Source organism: Spinacia oleracea, chromosome 2, assembly GCF_020520425.1.
Source record: "Spinacia oleracea cultivar Varoflay chromosome 2, BTI_SOV_V1, whole genome shotgun sequence".
NCBI lineage: Eukaryota > Viridiplantae > Streptophyta > Magnoliopsida > Caryophyllales > Amaranthaceae > Spinacia > Spinacia oleracea.
Window position 1 is genome coordinate 78,025,454 of NC_079488.1, and position 14,356 is coordinate 78,039,809.

Consider the following 14,356-nt stretch of genomic DNA (forward strand, 5'->3'; position numbering starts at 1 on the left):
ATCGTAACTCAAAGCACGCACCTACATCACGCAACGCACATAGGCCACACGCATGCAGCCATCGCTGGCCATGTGCGCGCAGCCTATGTGCTGCGTCGCATCTGCAGCTGCTCACCATCGCAAGGCGCGCGCCAGCGCTCGTCACAACACGCTCGCTGCTCACCATCGCTGGGCGCAGCGCTCGTCGCCCACGCTCGCTGCTCACCATCGCTGGGCGCAGCGCTCGTCGCACGAGAGCTTGCGCTCGCTGCGCGCGAGGCTTTGCACGTTGCGCGCGGCAGTTGCGTCGTGGCGCAGCTCGCCTGCTGCCCACACGCGACTGTCGCTGCCTTGCTCTCGCCCTTGCCCACTCGCTCGTCGCACACAGCACACGACACAAGGCAGGGCTGCTGCCTTGTGCTCGTGCACCATGGCCTTGCTCATTGCATTCGTACCGCATGGGCGACGAGCTCCCTTGCTCGTCGTTGCATGCCCGCACTATACAACACCCCTTAAGGGTAACACGTAGCGTCCATTGCTTTGTGCGTGCAAGTTATATGAGCGAATCGCATAAAATTAAAAATTTTATTTTCAAAATTAATGACAAATTAATAAATCATATTAATTTCATAATTTTAGGGCGAAAAAATCGAAAATTTATTAATTAATTGATTTCCGATTTACATGGATTCAAGTCTAGGTCATAAAAATTTAAAATTTAACACAAATTTACAATTTTTATGGTGGTTTTTAATCATAGGTATCTAATTAAATTATTAACTAATTATGAAAATCAAATTAATTCTAAATTATTTCAATTTTCAACAAATTAATCATAATTACAAATTAGATTGCATAATTAACAAGGCTAGGCATTCAAACTTGTTAAACATATACAGTAGGTCAATCAAAAATTCAAGATTTAACAACAAGAATCGCAAATATTTAATTTAACATCTTAAATTTACGAAATTTTGCGTTCGAAAAACTAAAACCTCCGAAAAGTCATAGTTAGGCTTCGAATTTGAGAATTCTGGGTTCGGCCGAAAAAATTATTTTTGTCAAAATTTTAAAATGCCTTTTACATGCGGAATTGACACAAAAATCACTCGATTTGGTTGAGTAACGAACATTCTGCCGAAAAAACTGCGTACATATAATTAAATAAACGCAATTTGCAATTAATTAACAATTACGAAAATTAATCACCCCTTTTAATTCTTGAAAATTTGTAATATTTAACCATGTTTATGCAATTTAGATTATGAAAATAATAAGAGGCTCGTGATACCACTGTTAGGTTATGATACATATGACAATACATAAATCATGCGGAAAAACCATAAAGCCAGGAAAGCATATTATTTACACATAATCATTTAGCATAGTATAGATGCATACACTTTGTAGCGTGCCTTCCCTAGCTGCGCCCGAACCGAACAAGAACAAGTCTTTAGGACTCCAAGTGTCGTCCCTCCGTAGATAGTCCACAGTACGTCCGGATTCGCCTCAAGATTGACCAACTAGAATCGCCCTTAAGGTGCTTAGGAATTTTCGGCTATTAGTGCAAGAGTGTGGCTGAATTTTCTTTCAAAAACTTACCCTTTGAATACTTCAATCGTTTGTGTAAATTATGACCCTAGGCCCTTATTTATAGAGGTTTGGAAAGGGAATTGGAATCCTAGTAAGATACGATTTATTTAAACTTAGAATCCTACAAGGACTCTAATTAATTAAATAATCCTAATAGGAATAGGAATTTAATCATACATCAAATCCTAATAGTTTTAGGAATTATGCATGGACACAAACACACACACGAGCATGACCCGCAAGCATGCAGGCCATGCCCGCGCACAGCCCACACGCCCACGAAGCCCATGCGAGCTACCGCAGCCCACGAGGCTGCCATGGCCTTAGCTGCGCGCTGGGCCTGCCTTGCGGTAGGCCTGCCGCAGCCTTGGGCTGTGTTGTGGCGCGCCATTGCTTGCTGGGTGATGGCCTGGCTTCGTGCTGGGCCTTCGTCCGGCAGGCCTCGTCCGATGCTTATTCGTACGATACGCTTCCGATAAAATTCCCGGTTTCGGAGTTCATCTCCGATACGAACAATATTTAATATTTCCGATTCCGGAATTAATTTCCGTTTCGAACAAATATTTAATATTTCCGTTTCCGGAATTATTTTCCGATTCCGATAATATTTCCGATTCTGACAATATTTCCGTTTCCGACAATATTTCCGATTCCGGCAATATTTCCATTTCCGATAATATTTTCCGATACGTACCATGTTTCTGTTTCCGGCAACATCTACGACTTGGATAATATTTATATTTCCGATACGATCCATATTTCCGTTTCCGGCAATATCATCGTTTCCGGAGTATTCATTTCTTGCTTGTGACGATCTCAGCTCCCACTGAAACCAAGATCCGTCGATTCCGAATATCCATAGATAGAGTATTTAATACCATTAAATACTTGATCCGTTTACGTACTATTTGTGTGACCCTACGGGTTCAGTCAAGAGTAAGCTGTGGATTAATATCATTAATTCCGCTTGAACTGAAGCGGCCTCTAGCTAGGCATTCAGCTCACTTGATCTCACTGAATTATTAACTTGTTAATTAATACTGAACCGCATTTATTAGACTTAACATTGAATTCATACTTGGACCAAGGGCATTATTTCCTTCACATGCGCGCCAGGGCAGCGAGAGGTCCGGAGAGTGTCATGGCGTTCAAGGTCGAGACTAAGGCTCGGTCGAGGTCGGGAGATGCGAGTGGCAGATTTTATGGTCATTGCAACCGTGAGGGCCATGAGGAAGAAACTTGTTATCAGCTGATTGGATTTCCTGAATGGTTGGATGAGAAGAAACGAGGTGGAAGAGGGCCTGGTCGAGGAGGCAGGACGTCGATTAGAGGAGGCAGAGGAGCTCGTGGGGCAACGTCGTCGACCAGTGGTGTCGCTCGTGCCAATGCCGTAAGCAATGCCACAAGAGGGGCGACAGCCACTTTGACGAGTGGAGACGGATCGCAGGGTGCAGTGACGACATCCAACCATGAGCTTGTTGGTGTGACGAAGGAGCAAGTCCAGCAAATTGTTGACATCTTGTCACGACCTTCAAACAAGTTGCAAGGTAATCTTGATTTACGATGGATTGTTGACAGTGGGGCATCACGTCATGTGACGGGTGATATTTCAATCCTGAGAAATATCAAAACATCAAGAAATCAACAGGTTGTGTTGCCAGACGGTCAACCTGCAAATTCAAATCAATATGGTTCGGTGGTCTTGGAGGATGGTTTCGTGCTCGATAATGTTCTATTTGTGCCTAAATTGAACTGCAATTTAATTTCTGTAACTCAATTAAGTGACGAATTACATTGTACTGCTCAATTTACTAACAAAATGTGTGTTCTTCAGGACCGCTCGACGAGGATGGTGATTGGCGTAGGTGATCGACAGGAAGGACTATATTTTTTTTCCGTGGGGCTCCAAGGGTTCGTGTGCTAGCAGTGGAGTGTGTGGTCGACTTGTGGCATCAACGGATGGGGCATCCGTCGGAAAAAGTGTTGCAGTTACTTCCTCATGTGAGTCATAAGATTAGGAAGAATAAAACAATTTGTGATGTATGTCCGCGGGCGAGACAATGTAGGGAGAGTTTTCCAGTTAGTGTTAGTCGTGCTAGTCGCACATTTGAATTGGTTCATCTTGATTTATGGGGACCCTACAAGACCCCCTCGTCTTGTGGGGCAAAGTATTTCTTTACCATTGTTGACGATTATTCTTGAGGTGTTTGGATTTATTTACTGAGTAATAAAATGGAAGTTGAATCGACATTTCTTAATTTTGTTGCCATGATTAAGTGTCAGTTTAATCGATCTCTTAGAGTAGTACGCAGTGATAATGGTACTGAATTCAATTGCTTAAAACATTATTTTCGTCAACATGAGATTCTGTTTGAGTCGTCGTGTGTTGGGACGCCTCAACAAAATGGGAGAGTCGAGAGAAAACACCAACACATTTTGAATGTTGGGAGGGCGTTACGTTTTCAAGGAAATCTTCCAATAAAATTTTGGGGGGAATGTGTTTTGGCCGCCTGTTACTTGATAAACCGTACACCTACCCCGATCCTTGACAATAAAACACCTTATGAGATGTTGTTTGGTAAACCACCATCGTATGTGCCTATCCGCGTGTTTGGGTGTCTGTGTTATGCATATAATCTACGGTGCAAAGGGGATAAGTTTGAGTCTCGGAGTCGCAGATGTATGTTTCTGGGTTATCCGTTTGGCAGGAAGGGATGGCAACTTTATGATCTAGAGACACATGAGTTCTTCGTCTCACGGGACGTCAAGTTTCATGAAGGGACGTTTCCTTTCGTAGATGCATCGGATGTGTTGCCACTGGTGCATGATGGTGATGGGGGGTTTGACCATTGGAGTTTGGATGAGAGTGGGACTACGGGTCATGAGAACGTGTCGTCGCCTGCAGGTGATACTGATGGGGTGTCGTCGCATACAGGTGATACTGAGGGAGTGTTGTCGCATCCGGGTGATGATGAGGGGGTGTCGTTGACCAGTGGCGACGTCAGGGGAGTGTCGTCGCCTGTGAGGGAGGAACAACAACATGAAACGCCTAGTCGAGTGGATTCAGACGTCGTCTCCTCACCGACAGGTGAAGAGGAGACGGAGGGTAGTGACGAGAGTGAGACAAGGCAGTGTGTGGAGGATACGGAGTTAGGAAGGGGGAAGCGTGCGAAGTTTCCGTCGACAAAGCTGAAAGACTGTGTGATACATACAATACGGGAAAAATATAGTACTTCCGACAAAACACCTACGACGTCATCACTCTCAGGTACTCCTTATCCTATCACATATTTTGTTAATTATGAGCGTTTTTCGTCAAAGCACAGGCATTATATAGCAGCATTGCAAGAAGGGCAAGTTCCTAAGAGTTTTAAACAAGCGATGCAACATGAGGGGTGGCGTCAGGCAATGGCTGCTGAAATCGACGCGTTGGAGGAACAGGGGACATGGACGTTGGAAAATTTGCCGGAAGGGAAGAAAGCACTGGGGAGTAAATGGGTGTATACTGAGAAGCGTGATGAGGATGGGAATTTGTTGAGACTGAAGGCTCGATTGGTATGTTTAGGGAATCATGAGGAGGAAGGGTTGGATTATAATGAGACATTCTCTCCCGTCGCGAAGATGGCGACAGTCCGAACTTTTCTAGCTGTCGCAGCCGTCAAACAGTGGGACGTGCATCAGATGGACGTACACAATGCGTTCTTGCACGGTGACTTGGAGGAAGAGATCTATATGAAGATTCCTCCTGGATTCCAGAAGAATCACTTTGACAAGGTGTGTCGAATGAGAAAGTCGTTGTATGGGTTGAAACAAGCACCTAGATGTTGGTTCCAGAAGTTGTCGACAGCATTGACACACTATGGCTTTCGACAGTCGCTGTCCGATTATTCGCTCTTTACTCTGTCTAAAGGTACGTTGCAGCTGAGTGTGCTCATTTATGTGGACGACATGATTATCGCAGGCAATAACAAGTTTGCGCTTGAGAGTTTTAAGGCATACTTGAAGGAGTATTTTAAAATGAAAGACCTCGGGGCTCTGAAGTACTTGCTTGGGTTAGAGGTGGTGTGAAGTAGTCAAGGGTTCTATGTATGTCAGAGAAAATATGCCCTCGATATCATCTCAGAGGCCGGATTGTTGGGAGCAAAGCCTGTGGACTTTCCCATGGAACAGAATCATAGGTTGGCATTGGCAGACGGGTCAGACCTGTCGGACGGTGAGCAGTATAGGCGTCTGATCGGACGTCTGGTTTATTTGGCTGTCACGCGACCAGACGTTGCCTACTCTGTACATGTCCTATCTCAATTTATGCAAGCACCAAAGGAGGCACATTGGGAAGCAGCTTTGCGAGTAGTGAGATACTTGAAAAAGTGTCCGGGTCAAGGTATACTACTTCGGTCGGACAGCGCGTTGCAGTTGGAGGGGTGGTGCGACTCGGATTGGGCAGGGTGTCCAATGACGCGTCGGTCGGTGACTGGATGGTTTGTGTCACTTGGTATGTCGCTAGTTTCTTGGAAGACCAAGAAACAACATACTGTTTCTCGGTCGTCTGCTGAGGCAGAATATCGGTCAATGGCAGCTCTGACGTGTGGGTTGAAGTGGTTGAAACAACTACTACGCGACTTGGGGGTGACTTTTAGTAGACTAGGCTTAGTCATTTAAGAATCTCCGGGTCCTTCTTAAAGACTACCACCTTCCAATCCAAAGTCTACCTCTACTACAGTGCTCATAATTGGCTATCCATTTCCAATGCCTACCAAATTTCCTGTTCACGGTTAGCAGGGAAGGAATGTGAACCAATTGTTGACAGAGATGATTAGCTTTGGAAGGTAGGCTTACGGTTCTATTTACAGCGTAGGATTTGACGATCGAGTAGGCAATATGACCCTTTAAGTCGACCAGTCCCCCCTTCCCGCTGACCTCGTTCTTTCATTCAAAAAATTTGTGGCTCGGGGGGTTGGGAAAAGTATCTCAACCTGTCGAACCATAGAAGGAATTCAATCACTACTAATTGGTCTCTTTATTTATGCATCAATGACGATAGATGCATTCGAAACATGGCTCTCAGCCAATCAAAAAGCGGATACTCAAAGTCAAATCAATGCTTTAAGGAAAGACCCGATTGACTGAACGTCCCGCTACTGACACTTGAATTACCACCATCTGAAATGCGCGAAACTTCGATTGGCGGACACACGACCAAGGCATGAGGATGTATTGCGACAGTCAGTCTGCGTTGCATATTGCACAGAATCCGGTGTTCCATGAAAGGACAAAACACATCGAGTCAGATTGTCATTTCATTCGAGATGCAATCAAGGAAGGGATCATCAGTCCGTCGTACGTGTCGACGAAGGTTCAGTTAGCAGATATCTTCACCAAAGCGTTGGGGAAGGCGCAATTTGAGTTTTTTTTTTAACAAGATGGGCATTCGAGATCTACATGCTCCACCTTGAGGGGGATGTTAAGATATGTTAAGATATTAGATATTATTCTGTGAATATTCTGTAGAGTCCTAACTATGGTATGTTACCTAATTTGTACCTAGGGTTTAGGTGACTGAGTTGTACTATATATACGTGTGTGATTAATGAGAATGATACGAGATTACACAATATTTGACAGTAACAAATGAAGGAGGATTCGAAGTTGAGATGATATATCGTACACATGCCCTCATTCTTAACCATTAGACCGAGACCTAATTAATTATGTGTTATTTGTACGTGGTTAGCTATACATAAAACAAAAATTAAGATGTAATAATACTAAATAAATCCAAAAGATAATAGTAAACGTGCCTTATGAACCAATGGTAGCTTTAGTAGTTAAATATACGTTTCTCAACATCCAAGCTTCATTCTTCATCAATATCTCCTTTCATACGTCAACTTTGTTTAAGGGATTTTGGCTTTTCCTCATTCCCAGCTCTCTTTTATTTGGCAGTTATTAATTAAAATCAAACTACACCATACAAAGTTTCATCAGTTTTTGATCAGTTTGATGTATTATTGCCAGCTTTGTTGGTTGTCATCGTATGCATGGATTGCTTGGAAGGTAGAAATCTGTAACAGAACAAAAGTATAACGGCTACTTATGCGGTTGTGCCCATTATTCCCTACTTATGATGCCACCAAATATAATATAGCTCATTATCCACACACACAAAAAAAAAATAGTGAAAAGGAAATAACATTTCTATCAATCTGTCATGGGTTTAACTACTTTATACGACCCACATTATTAGTTACACTCAAATTTGTACTAAGTTGTATGTGATAATTAATTGTTTGATTATTAATGATTATTTTATTAAAAAATATGAAGTATGTGATAGAAGTAAGTGGGGTATTTTTTAATTGCATGAGGAGGGTGTGCCGTGTGCGGACCAAACTTTTATTAGTGAGAGAGTAGGAAATATTACTGTAAAATCCAAAAAAAAAGGGAATGTGGGTCGAATATTTGATTTATGTGTGAAGTTTGACGTGTTAGATAACATTGTCTTAGAAGCAAAATTCGCCCCTACTATGGTGCAATCGAAATAGGCGTTGCCCCCCAAAATTTTACACAACAATTCGTCTTAATGTGCACTCAAATAAGACGAACTTAGAAACTCATAATATGCTCAGAATAATATGGTTTAGAACAACTAAAGAACAAAAAAGCTAAATCACATGTGATTGTTAGACCATATCACTGAATCAACTCAAATAAGCCATTCAAATAGATGCCTTCGTAGGGATATCACGTACGTACTTCGCACGATGGGATCCAAATGCAGTTGTCCAATGTTCCCCTTTATTCCTGTTAAGAGGCCTTCCAGCTCCAACCACCATAAAAGAGAGGAAGTTTTATTGATCTTAAGGAAAAACGGATAACATAGTAAAGCTAGGTTAAGAACTACATCGTTACGGAAAGGAAATAGGCCAAACAGTAAGCTTAAATAGAAAAGTGTCCCCAATATAACAGGTACAATGAGTGCGGCCAAGAAGTGACAAATGTATTAAAGGCATATCCAACAAATGCAACCACGAAGTATTGACTCAAAATCTGATACTGCTAGATACTTTACAGATCTAATCACCGATCAGAGGTCTCAATTTAGCGTTGTACGCATCTCCAAAATATCAAAAAGAGTGGTTTAAATCAAATTCCAACAATAAACTAACTAATTAAGCCCCAAGTCAAATATTGAATCACCAAAAGACCACTAATCACAACTCTCAGTAAATGCTTCTGCATCAAGAATATCACCTATAAAATATCATTTTGATTTACTCACCATGGATGACGTCAACTGATCCTGCAATGAACTGTACTTTCCCCCTCAAGGGGTTGAAGTTTTTGACTACAACATCATTCTCACTCGGCGCATTTCAAGGTTCATTGGCTGTAGAAAGTTCCGTTTGAAGTTTGTTATTATACTGCCGAAAACTATGCTTACAGTCCTGTAATATCTTGTACATGTCATTTGGGGAAGATATCTGCACATGAACACAAACACAGAAAATAAATCTTCTAGTTTTAGTAGAGTATCCAAAAAATAAAACAACAAACAAAAGAATCACCCATTTTTTCCACCTACCTTTTGAAGGGAGGTTTCCTGTTCTTGGCGAATTCTTTCAAGGTCTTCACACAAAGAAGTTTGCAATATTTCAGCAGCAACCCTGGCCTCTTTTTGTCTTGACAAGTCATCTGTCAAACCCTAATAGTAATGATCAAATTTATTATCCATCAAATACTAATCATGATGATCAATAGGCGCTGCATTGTCAATCTGAAGCTTAATTGTCTGCTTATTAGCTTAAGGCCGCTTCGCAAAGAAAATTGAAAGGAGAACCTAAATTAAAATCATAAATTAGAACCTAGGCATAAATATAGAAGCAACAAGAAATAAAGTAACTAAATCAGAACAAATTTCACCCGAAGAAAACAAAGATTAAACGCATGTTCCAGATGAAATCAACATAACGTAAATAATGAAATCAACAAAACGCAAATTAAAATCAGATGAAATAAACAAGCAGAAATCACAAATGATGATCGAAGTAAATTGAATTAGAAATGCGAAATTGAAGAACAAGAATAATAGGTTACCATTAGAAGAGCGAAAATGAGGACGGAAAGGCGAGAAAGCTTCGGAAAGTGAAGTTGATGCGGCACTGTCGATCCACCGGACACCATTTTTGTGGAAGACGAAAAGCTTCGCCAAGTCTATGGAGTATTAATTGCAGGAGAGGTGAGGAAAAGGGATGAGAGAGAATTTCAATGGCGGAAATCGAAGAAGGGAGAGGAGAGATAAAATGGGGGCGGAGGAGATGGAGTAAGAGTTAGGGTTTGTGATCATCCAAGAACCAGGGGTGAAAGGAAAAAAAATAGGAAAGCACTAAGGAGGGATACGAGAAGGGAAGCAAAGTCACGTGTCATGATATGAGGTCAGGGGCAATCCAGTAGTTAATAGAAGAAATACAAGGGTGTTTTAGTCATCACACTATTGGATGAATAGTTAAAACCAACTCCTTGCTTTTAAAGGTTGTAAGATACCACACTTGAAACCCCCACTTTACATTTCCACCAATGTGGGACAAAGCCCATTTTCACAAAATGGTAGAATTAAAACTCACTCTTCGCATTGTATCCAACAAGAAGAGATGGAACATAAAAATTGTGAAATCTTTCATAATCTGAAAGTGTAACAAATATTAAACTGTGGATGAAAAAAAGAAAGTTTAACGCATAACGTATTGACGGATGAGTAGATTATAGGAAATTGCAACTTCTCCACCATTACAAGTGTATCCACCTAATTTCTCCCTTAGTTTGTGAAAAAGAGTATCCACCTAAAGATGGCTATGGTGGATACCGGACCGCACATCGTGCCAAGCACGCTTGGGTCTGGATAGGTTAGGTGTGCTTCTGATCAATTGACTATGTATCATATCAGTTTCGAAAAAGCGGACCAGGTATAGTCCCTAAACCTCATTTAACGTGCTTGATCGTGTTTGGTTGTGTTGTACTGTATTTTATCGCGCATTTTCACAGAAAACTATTAGGTATACTTTTTGAAAATGAGCAAACATTATGATTTTATACTTCAAGAATACCAAATAAGCAATTTGAATGACCATCCACATTTTCCCTTGAGTTGGAACTTGGAACTTTGGAAGGGATTTTAACTTTGAATAAGGCAAATGTCAAATGTATAATACTCATAAACTGATTTAGTTTGGACTATATATGCAGTATATGGTTTGTGTACCTGGATACACAATGCTCATTGTACACGCTTTTTTTAAATGCATATAGTTTAAATACAAAGAACATATCGTTCATACCCAAAGAACATATAGTAAATGAACATATAGTTCAGATGTTTTACTTATACATGTACATTAAAATCATTATTCATGCTCTTAGATGCTCAATAAATGTTCATCAGGGTGCACAATGAACACTGTGCAGTGTAATCCAAATTGTGACCCAAATGAAACACTATGTTGTTAAAAGGACTGATCTCGTTGTTGGCTAACTATGATAAATGGGCCTGATCATCAAAAAGAAAAAACTATGATATGGGCCTGGATATACAAAGTCCAAGAGGACACTCTGGCGCAGTTTGCCTTATTTTTTCTATGTGCAACTACAATTCCATCTTATTTTCAGATTTCCAAGAACTTCCATCTTATTTTCAGATATACCTAAAAACGGTTGCTAAATGCAATCTGGTTTTACTTTCATTTTTTTCTTTCTAGAAAAATTATAACCCTCACTTTTACTATTTTATCTCTAACCTTTTTTGATATTATTTTGGTTCAAATACATTTAATTTTTTTATTAGTGTCACGTGTATCTAATCAAATTAGAAAACATATTTCGATTGCAACGGACGATGTTTTTAACTTGGAAGACCTTGGAAATGAGGTAATTTTCGTTTTTTTTCCTATTTTTTGAGCATTTCATGCAATTGGTATGAAATAAATACGTCTATTTTGTACAGATTGAACAGAATATAATTAACTATTTCTTACAGATTGAACAAAATATAATTAACTATTTCATACAGATTGAACATAACAGAACTAAGTGTTCCGTACAAATTGAACAAAATGATGATACTAGTTCTTTCTATTGTCTATAATGAAAGAGCTGTCGACTGGTCATGTAGTATTTGTTTGTTATACATTAGTAGTGATGATAGAACTATTTTCTGTTATGTTCAATTTTGAACGGAATTATATTTTGTTCAATTTATACAAAATACTTAGTTCTGCTATGTTCAATCTGTACAAAATGATTAATTATGTCATGTTCAATCTGTACGAAATAGTTAACTATATTTTGTTCAATCTGTACAAAATAGAAGTTTTAATTTCATACAAGTTGTATGAAAAGACTCAAAAAAAGGAAAAAGAACGAAAATTATTTCAATTCCAAGTCTAAAATGTTGTCCATTGCAATCTAAATATTTATTCTAATTTGATTAGATATACATGAAACTTTAAAAAAAAATCAAATTTAGTTGAACTAAAATAATATAAAAAAGGTTGAGAGAAAATAATAAAATTGAGGGTAGAGTTTTTTTTAGAATGAAGAAAAATGTAAGTAAAAAAGATTGCGCCAAGTAAAATCATTCTGCGTATAATACTCAATATTAGTTTACTAATATGATTAGTATTTGTGTATTTTCTGTAATGTTTATTTTGTGCCATATTCACGATTACCATTATTTAGGTCCAGTGGTCCACTCTTTGTGGTTTGGAAATTACCGAATCTTCCTAATCAATACATGCTCAATATTGAAGGGTCTAAGCATGCGAATTGTTGTTCACTAGTTTGGCTTTGAGATTTTTCATTAGAAATTCCAACCGTGATCTTCATCTTCGGGGTTCCAAGTTTGTTGGCTATTATGACAACGTCCTTTAGTCGGAAGTGTTGGCTCTCGAGGAGGGAATTAAAGGAGCATTATTTACCGGGAACACCTATATTATCATTGAAGGTGATAATCAGTGCATCATCAACGCAATAAAAAGGTAATGGAAGTTCCCTTGGGCGATTCCCTCCATCATATTCGATACGGAAATAGACTTTCGTTCCTTTACTTCTGTCTCAATCAACCATTGTTATCATGAAGCAAATCGGGCGGCGGATTTTAAGGCCAATCCTGACCACTTTTGTCCGACAATGACTTTTTGGTTCACTTCTTGTAAGTTGTAACAATGAGTTCTACGTATCGTACGAAAGGATGCTTTAGGTTATTCTTTTATTAGAAAATAGCCTAGTTTTTACCCTTTAAAAAAACAATTATTTAGGCCCTATTAGGTAAACTAGCAAGTAGCTGTTAGAATAGCCGTTAGCGGAATAGTAGAGAGCAATTGCTAACTGCTGTACCCGGGTACAGCCAACTCTGGCTGTACCCCCCAAAAATGACGCGCTCATATTGTTTGTTCATTCTTGTCGACTGTTTGTTCTTTTTTATTGTACTGTTTGTTCATTCTTATTGTACTGTTTGTTCTTTCTTGTTGTACTGTTTGTTCATTTTTGTTGTACTGTTTGTTCTTTCATGTTGTTTTTTAAATTCATCATCAAATTTTCATAATTGTTGTATTTTTTGTTCTTTCTTATAGAACTTTATGTTTTTTTTAATATTGTTTGTTCTTTCTTGTCTATTTGTTTGTTTATAATAATCATATGGTTAATGACCATAATTAAACTCTTCATTAATATTTTATTATTTCTTTTTGTATTGTTTGTTCTTTCTTGTTGTACTGTTTGTTCTTTCTTGTTGTTTTTTAAATTCATTCATCAAACTTATTGTTGTATTGTTTGTTCTTTCATGTTGGCTTTAAAATTCATCATAAAATTGTTCATAATTGTTGTATTGTTTGTTCTTTTTTCTGGAATTTTATGTTCTTTTTTATATTGTTTGTTATTTTTTGTTGAATTTTTTGTTATTTTTTGTTTATTTTTTTGTTCATAATAATTATCTGCTTTATTGTTTGTTCTTTCTTGTTGTATTGTTTGTTCTTTCATGTTGGCTTTAAAATTCATAATGAAATTGTTCACTTCATTGGTCTTTTATGTTTTTACAAGCGCCTATATTGTTTATTTCCCAATAAATAAACAAATGTTCATTTCCAAAATAGTAAATATTCATTCCAAATAAATAAATAAATGTTCATTTCCGAAATAGTAAATGTTTATTTTTGTAGTTTATTTCCAAATAAATAAATAAATGTTCATTTCCAAAATAGTAAATGTTCATTCCAAATAAATAAATAAATGTTCATTTCCGAAATAGTAAATGTTCATTTTTGTACCAGTATTTGTTCTTTCTTGTTGTATTGTTTGTTTTTTCATGTTGGCTTTAAAATTCATCATAAAATTGTTCATAATTGTTGTATTGGTTGTTCTTTTTTCTGGAATTTTATGTTCTTTTTCATATTGTTTGTTCTTTTTTGTTGAATTATTTGTTCTTTCTTGTTTATTTGTTTGTTCACAATAAATATATGTGTTCATTTCCAAAATAGTAAATGTTCATTCCAAATAACTAAATAAATGTTCTTTTTCGAAATAGTAAATGTTCATTTTTGTAGTTTATTTCCAAATAAATAAATAAATGTTCATTTCCAAAATAGTAAATGTTCATTCCAAATAAATAAATAAATGTTCATTTCCGAAATAGTAAATGTTCATTTTTGTACCAGTATTTGTTCTTTCTTGTTGTATTGTTTGTTTTTTCATGTTGGCTTTAAAATTCATCATAAAATTGTTCATAATTGTTGTATTG